This window comes from Oncorhynchus gorbuscha, linkage group LG04, assembly GCF_021184085.1.
Source record: "Oncorhynchus gorbuscha isolate QuinsamMale2020 ecotype Even-year linkage group LG04, OgorEven_v1.0, whole genome shotgun sequence".
Classification (NCBI taxonomy): domain Eukaryota; kingdom Metazoa; phylum Chordata; class Actinopteri; order Salmoniformes; family Salmonidae; genus Oncorhynchus; species Oncorhynchus gorbuscha.
This window is the reverse complement of record NC_060176.1, coordinates 83,556,303-83,564,993: the sequence shown is the minus strand read 5'-3', so window position 1 is coordinate 83,564,993 and position 8,691 is coordinate 83,556,303.

Sequence of the window (8,691 nt, the reverse complement as noted above, 5' to 3'; positions counted from 1 at the left end):
TTGGAGGAAGTTGTAAAAAGGAACAAAATTCTAAAATATTTTTTAGAAATATGTAACTTTTACACATTAACAAGTCCAATACAGCAAATGAAAGATAAACATCTTTACAGCGAAAGCACAACATATGATTATGTTAGGTCAGAGTCAAGTCACAAAAACACACACAACCATTTTCCAGCCAAAGATAGGAGTCACAAAAAGCTGAAATATAGATACAATTAATCACTAACCTTTGATGATCTTCATCAGATGACACTCATAGGACATCATGTTACACAATGTTCTGTTCGATAATGTCTCTTTCGTATCGTCTGAGATCCCCAAATATTGAAAAGCTGCCGCGGTCATCCCCCTCTTCAAAAGGGGAGACACTCTACACCCAAACTGTTACAGACCTATATCTATCCTACCCTGCCTTTCTAATGTCTTCAAAAGCCAAGTTAACAAACAGATCAACCATTTTTAATCCCACCGTACCTTCTTCGCGATGCAATTTGGCTTCCAAGCTGGTCATGGGTGCACCTCAGCCACGCTCAAGGTCCTAAACGGTATCATAACCGCCATTGATAAAAGACAATACTGTGCAGCCGCATTCATCAACCTGGCTAAGGCCTTCGACTCTGTCAATCACCACATTCTTATCGGCAAACTCAACAACCTTGGTTTCTCAAATGACTGCCTCGCCTGGTTCACCAACTACTTCTCAGACAGAGTACAGTGTGTCAAATCGGAGGGCCTGTTGTCCGGACCTCTGGCAGTCTCTATGGGGGTGACACGGGGTTCAATTCTCGGGCTGACTCTTTTCTCTGTATATATCAATGATGTCGCTCTTGCTGCTGATGAGTCTCTGATCCACTTTTATGCAGACGACGCCATTCTGTATACTTCTGGCCCTTCTTTGGACAATGTGGTAATAATTAACCTCAGACGAGCTTCAATGCAAATGCACCCCACTATCTCTACTTGCACATTCATCATCTGCACATCTATCACTCCAGTGTTTAATTGCTAAATTGTAATTATTTCGCTACTATGGCCTATTTATTGCCTGATATCTCCCTAATCTTACTTCATTTCCACATATAGACTATTATTTTGTGTTATTGACTGTACATTTGTTTATTCCATGTGTAATTCTGTGTTGTGGTTTGTGTCGCACTGCTTTGCTTTATCTTGGCCAGATCGCAATGATAAATGAGAACTTGTTCTCAACTAACTACCTGGTTAAATAAAGGTGAAATAAAAATAAAAGAGCAACACTTCTCATCTCTCGGCATGTCAAGCCCACTCATTATTTCAGCCAATCATGGCTAGTAGCAAGGTTGCTCATTTCTCTGTGACTAAACCAACTTGGGTCATAATTTAACAATTTTATTCATATTTACAGATGGCATACAAGATTGTTATTAAGGCACATGAAATTTCACATGTTCCAGAAGGCATTTCTGCCAAAAAAAAACACATTTTGATAAAAAAAAAAGTTTATCTTCAAATGGCTCTCCTGTGAAGTAGTGACATGTAACACACCTAGTTTCCTAAATTGGGTCACTAATCATTATGGTGGGACACTATAACACAGTGTTAAGTATCCTAATGGACCGTAAAGGAAATCACGTGCCCTTAAAGAGATCACAAATATTATGGACACATTAGAAATAGTGTATATTTGGAGTGTAAAAAACCGTGTGACGTATATATATATGGAGGAGACTTAATCAAGCTAGTCGTCTTGACTGCTTTCTTGTCTCTTCACAGGAAAGTATTGAGAATAGACCAAATATGATCATACCATCATATAACTCACATTGCTCTTACAGAATTTCCTCTTGGGCAGGGATGTCGTAAACTCTATTAAAAATCTACTGGAGGACAATTTGTTATATGTATAACTACATTTGTCCAGTACAATGTAGGTTCAGCAAATATCTTTGCTGTTTGGGTACCTTTAAACTGAACAAAAATATAAAAAAATATAAAAGCATCATGCAACAATTTCAGCATGTAAACCCTTGCAAGGCTGCCGGCCCAGACGGCATTCCGAGCCACGCCCTCAGAGCAGCTGGCTGGTGTGTTTAAGGACAAATTCAACGTCTCCCTATCCCAGTTTGCTGTCCCCACATGCTTCAAGATGGCCACCATTGTTCCTGTACCCAAGAAACCAAGGTAACTTCTGTCAACATTTAAGTGCTTCGAGCGACGAGTCAAGGATCATATAACCTCTACCTAACCTGCCATCTTAGACCCACTTCAATTTACTTACCGCCCCAATAGATCCACAGACGATGCAATCGCCATCACTCTGCACACTGCCCTATCCCATCTGGACGAGAGGAATACCTGTGTAAGAATGCTGTTCATTGAGTATAGCTCAGCATTCAACACCATAGAAACCTCAAAGCTCATCATTAAGCTCGGGGCCCTGGGTCTGAACCCCGCCCTGTGCAACGTGGTCCTGGACTTCCTGATGGGCTGCCCCCAGGTGGTGAAGGTAGGAAACAACACCACCACTTCACTGATCCTCAACACAGGGGCCGGACAAGAGTACATGCTCAACCCCTTGCTGAGGTGAGGGCACTGGCTGAGTGGTGCCAGGAAAATAACCTCTCACTCAACATCAGCAAAAACAAAGGAGATGATCGTGGACATCAGGAAAACAGCAGAGGGAGCACCCCCCTATCTACATCGACAGGTGGAAAAGTTCAAGTTCCTCTTTGTAAACATCACTGACAAACTGAAATGGCCCACCCACACAGACAGCGTGGTGAAGAAGGCGCAATAGCACCTCTTCAACCTAAGGAGGATGGAAAAATTGGGCTTGGCAACTAAAAACTTCGAAATTTATTTTACAGATGCACAAGTGAGAACATCCTGTCGGGCTGTATCACCACCTGGTATGGCAACTGCACATCCCACAACCGCAAGGTCTGCCCAAAGCATCACCAGGGGGCGAACTACCTGCCCTCCAAGACACCTACAGCACCCGATGTCACAGGAAGGCCAAAACCATCAAGGATAACAACCACCCGAGCCACTGCCTGTTCACCCCGTTATCATCTAGAAAGCGAGGTCAGTACAGGTGCATCAACGCTGGGACCGAGAGACTGAAAAACAGCTTCTATCTCAAGGCCATCTGACTGTTAAACAGCCATCACTAGCACATTAGAGGCTGATGCCTATATACAAAGACTGGAAATCACTGGCCACTTTAATAAATGGAACACTAGCCACTTTAATAATGTTAACATATTTTGCATTACTCATCTCATATTTATATACTGAATTCTATCCTATTCTACTGTATCTTAGTCTATGTTGCTCTGACATTGTCCATACATTTATATGTGTCAGACACACCCACTTTTCTGCATGTTGCCTGATGGAAAACGTGTCATGCAATTTACAAACTTTTCAAACACACATGATTTTGGCTTGGACTTAAGTGTGGGTTAGAAGGGAGAGAGTACTCATCCCACTAGATGTTGTGAGTTTTGGCTTGGACTTAACTCGTTGTGCTATCAACGCTGCATGAGTTGTTGGACTTTGCCCTGTTCCAGGATGGAGTCGAACACCCCGACTTTCAGTGCAACAATTGCCTGCTCACAGAGGGCTGGGAAAAGCCAAGACCTGCTATTTTCTAATTTTCCTCCATGCCGAGGGCAGTGGATTGCACTGGGCTGATGGGAGTCTCGCCTTCGGGCAGGTTATCTTCCGTGGACTGCTGCCCATCCCCAGTCCCATCCCCATCCCCAGTCCCATCCCCAGTCTCAGTCCCATCCCCAGTCCCATCCCCAGTCTCATCCCCAGTCCCAGTCCCATCCCCATCCGCAGCCCCATCCCCATCCCCCCCAGCCCCAGTCCCATCTCCAGTCTCAGTCCCATCTCCAGTCTCAGTCCCCCATCCCCAGTCCCAGTCCCATCCCCAGTCCCAGTCCCAGTCTCAGTCCCATCCCCAGTCCCATCCCCAGCCCCAGTCTCAGTCCCAGTCCCATCCCCAGTCCCATCCCCAGTCTCAGTCCCATCCCCAGTCTCAGTCCTATCCCCAGTCTCAGTCCCATCCCCAGCCCCAGTCCCATCCCCAGTCCCAGTCCCAGTCTCAGTCCCAGCCCCAGTCTCAGTCCCAGTCCCATCCCCAGTCCCAGTCCCAGTCTCAGTCCCATCCCCAGTCTCAGTCCCATCCCCAGTCTCAGTCCTATCCCCAGTCTCAGTCTCAGTCTCAGTCTCAGTCTCAGTCCCATCCCCAGCCCCAGTCCCATCCCCAGTCCCAGTCCCATCCCCAGTCCCAGTCGCATCCCCAGTCCCATCCCCAGTCCCAGTCCCAGTCTCAGTCCCATCCCCAGTCTCAGTCCCATCCCCAGTCTCAGTCCCAGCCCCAGTCCCATCCCCAGTCTCAGTCCCAGCCCCAGTCCCATCCCCAGTCCCAGTCCCATCCCCAGCAAAGTGCAAAGTACCTTAGTATGAATGAAACTGTGAATACTGTCATTAATACTTATAGAATGTTCCACTGCGTTGTATTCAGCGACATTATGGAAATGTCCGTCTCCTTGGTGATGGGATGCTGTGTTCTGTGTTTGTCAAAGGTAGGGGTTTTATTATTCAGTGATGATGTTGGGAGGGGAATATCCAAGCCCTTTCAGATTTTCAGCAGGTTGTGATTCAAATGTTGTTTTTATTTGTTTTCCGGAATTTGTTGATAATATCGTCTTGTTGTTAATCAATGGCTTTCTATTTCAACTGAGGCAAACATAGTAATCTCTTCCTTCAAACATGTTACAGCCACATCAAGGCCTGAGTTCCATTGCCACCACATTGATGCAGTGTGATGGTTTCGCCAGTAGGTAGCGCTGTTTGTACACGCTACAGCAGGGCTCTCCAACCAGGGTTGGAGTTAAAACCTACAGGACGGTAGCTCTCCAGGAACAGGGTTGGAGTTAAAACCTACAGGAGGGTAGCTCTCCAGGAACAGGGTTGGAGTTAAAACCTAGGGGAGGGTATCTCTCCAGGAACAGGGTTGGAGAGCCCTGCTCCACAGACAGGGAGTGCCAAAGTCTAATGTTGATCACCTCTCCGCTAATTCAATGTAAAGCCTATTTGGGTTGCACCTTTAATGTTGATCACCCCTCTTTAATGTAAGCTTATACTCCAAACTACATTCTGGGCACTGTACTCTTACAATGGCACCTATATTACTCTAATACAGTGGTTCCCAAACGTTTTATAGTCTCATACCCTTCAAACATTCAACCTCCAGCTGTGCATACCCCCTCTAGCACCAGGGTCAGCTGTACCCCCTCTAGCACCAGGGTCAGCTGTACCCCCTCTAGCACCAGGGTCAGCTGTACCCCCTCTAGCACCAGGGTCAGCGCACGCTCAAATGTTGTTTTTTGCCATCATTGTAAGCCTGCCACACACACACTATACATTACTATGTCTGAACCTGCCACACACACACTATACATTACTATGTCTGAACCTGCCACACACACACTATACATTACTATGTCTGAACCTGCCACACACACACACTATACATTACTATGTCTGAACCTGCCACACACACACACAACTCACCACAGGTTAATGAGAAGGGTGTGCTTGAAAGGATGCTTATGACTGTGCAATGTTGGGTTTTATTGGAGAGAGTCTCAGTCTTAAATAATTTTCCACACACAGTCTGTGCCTGTATTTAGTTTTCATGCTAGTGAGGGCTGAGAATCCACTCTCACGTAGGTACGTGGTTACAAAGGTCATCAGTGTCTTAACAGAGCGATTTGCCAAGGCAGGATACTCTGAGCGCAGCCCTATCCAGAAATCTGGAAGTGGCTTCTGATTAAATTCCATTTTCACAGAACCGCTTGTTGCAATTTCGATGAGGTTCTCTTGTTCAGATATCGGTAAGTAGACTGGAGGCATGAAAGGGAGGATTCCAGTTGTTTGTGTCATCTGTTTCGGGAAAGTATCTGCGTAATTGCGCACCCAACTCATTCAGGTGCTTCGCTATATCACATTTGACATTGTCTGTAAGCTTGAGTTCATTTGCACCCCAAAAAAATCATAAAATGATGGAAAGACCCATTTGTTGTTCTTGTTAATGCAGTCAGAGAAGAGCTCCAACTTCTTAATCATAGCCTCAATTTTGAATATAGCTGCGGAGAGTCCCTGTTATCCTAGATTCAGTTCATTCAGGAGAGAAAATACATCACCCAGATAGGCCAGTCGTGTGAGAAACTCGTCATCATCAAGCGGTCAGACAAGTGAACATTATGGTCAGTAAAGAAAACTTTAAGCTCGTCTCTCAATTCAATAAAATGTGTCAATACTTCGTCCCTTTATGACCACCTCACTTCTGTATGTTGTAAAAGTGTTACATGGTCCCTGCCCATGTCATTGCATAGTGAATAAAATACACGAGAGTTCAGGGGCCTTGCTTTAACAAAGTTAACCATTTTCACTTTAGTGTCCAAAACGTCTTTCAAGATGTCAGCAACATCCTCTCGGTGGATGCTGCAGTGTACCCAAGTGGCATCGACCGCTTGCACGCGCGTTACCACTCCACTATGTCTCACTGTCATGGCTTTTGCGCCATCAGTACAGATACCAACACATCTTGACCACCAAAGTTAATTTGATATCACAAAGCTGTCCAGTACTTTAAAAATACCAGGAGCTGTGCCAGGCCACGTCTGTTGACTCATCCAGCTGTAACGGACATATACCAGGAGCTGAGCCAGGCCTGTTGACTCATCCAGCTGTAACGGACATATACCAGGAGCTGTGCCAGGCCTGTTGACTCATCCAGCTGTAACGGACATATACCAGGAGCTGAGCCAGGCCTGTTGACTCATCCAGCTGTAACGGACATATACCAGGAGCTGTGCCAGGCCTGTTGACTCATCCAGCTATAACGGACATATACCAGGAGCTGTGCCAGGCCACGTCTGTTGACTCATCCAGCTGTAACGGACATATACCAGGAGCTGTGCCAGGCCTGTTGACTCATCCAGCTGTAACAGACATATACCAGGAGCTGTACCAGGCCTGTTGACTCATCCAGCTGTAACAGACATTTACCAGGAGCTGTGCCAGGCCTGTTGACTCATCCAGCTGTAACAGACATATACCAGGAGCTGAGCCAGGCCTGTTGACTCATCCAGCTGTAACAGACATATACCAGGAGCTGTGAAGGACCTCGGCGTTACTCTGGACCCTGATCTCTCTTTTGAAGAACATATCAAGACCATTTCGAGGACAGCTTTTTTCCATCTACGTAACATTGCAAAAATCAGAAACTTTCTGTCCAAAAATGATGCAGAAAAATTAATCCATGCTTTTGTCACTTCTAGGTTAGACTACTGCAATGCTCTATTTTCCGGCTACCCGGATAAAGCACTAAATAAACTTCAGTTAGTGCTAAATACGGCTGCTAGAATCCTGACTAGAACAAAAAATTTGATCATATTACTCCAGTGCTAGCCTCTCTACACTGGCTTCCTGTCAAAGCAAGGGCTGATTTCAAGGTTTTACTGCTAACCTACAAAGCATTACATGGGCTTGCTCCTACCTACCTCTCTGATTTGGTCCTGCCGTACATACCTATACGTACGCTACGGTCACAAGACGCAGGCCTCCTAATTGTCCCTAGAATTTCTAAGCAAACAGCTGGAGGCAGGGCTTTCTCCTATAGAGCTCCATTTTTATGGAACGGTCTGCCTACCCATGTCAGAGACGCAAACTCGGTCTCAACCTTTAAGTCTTTACTGAAGACTCATCTCTTCAGTGGGTCATATGATTGAGTGTAGTCTGGCCCAGGAGTGGGAAGGTGAACGGAAAGGCTCTGGAGCAACGAACTGCCCTTGCTGTCTCTGCCTGGCCGGTTCCCCTTTTTCCACTGGGATTCTCTGCCTCTAACCCTGTTACGGGGCTGAGTCACTGGCTTGCTGGGGCTCTCTCGTGCCGTCCCTGGGGGGTGCGTCACCTGGGTGGGTTGATTCACTGTTGTGGTCGGCCTGTCTGGGTTCCCCCCTTGGGTTGTACCGTGTCGGAGATCTTTGTGGGCTATACTCGGCCTTGTCTCAGGATGGTAAGTTGGTGGTTGAAGATTTCCCTCTAGTGGTGTGGGGGCTGTGCTTTGGCAAAGTGGGTGGGGTTATATCCTTCCTGTTTGGCCCTGTCCGGGGTGTCCTCGGATGGGGCCACAGTGTCTCCTGACCCCTCCTGTCTCAGCCTCCAGTATTTATGCTGCAGTAGTTTATGTGTCGGGGGGCTAGGGTCAGTTTGTTTATCTGGAGTACTTCTCCTGTCCTATTCGGTGTCCTGTGTAAATCTAAGTGTGCGTTCTCTAATTCTCTCCTTCTCTCTTTCTTTCTCTCTCTCGGAGGACCTGAGCCCTAGAACCATGCCCCAGGACTACCTGACATGATGACTCCTTGCTGTCCCCAGTCCACCTGGCCATGCTGCTGCTCCAGTTTCAACTGGCCTGGGCCCTAGGACCATGTCCCAGGACTACCTGACATGAGGACTCCTTGCTGTCCCCAGTCCACCTGGCCATGCTCCTGCTCCAGTTTCAACTGTTCTGCCTTACTATTATTCAACCATGCTGGTCATTTATGAACATTTGAACATCGTGGCCACGTTCTGTTATAATCTCCACCCGGCACAGCCAGAAGAGGACTGGCCACCCCATATATGCTCTCT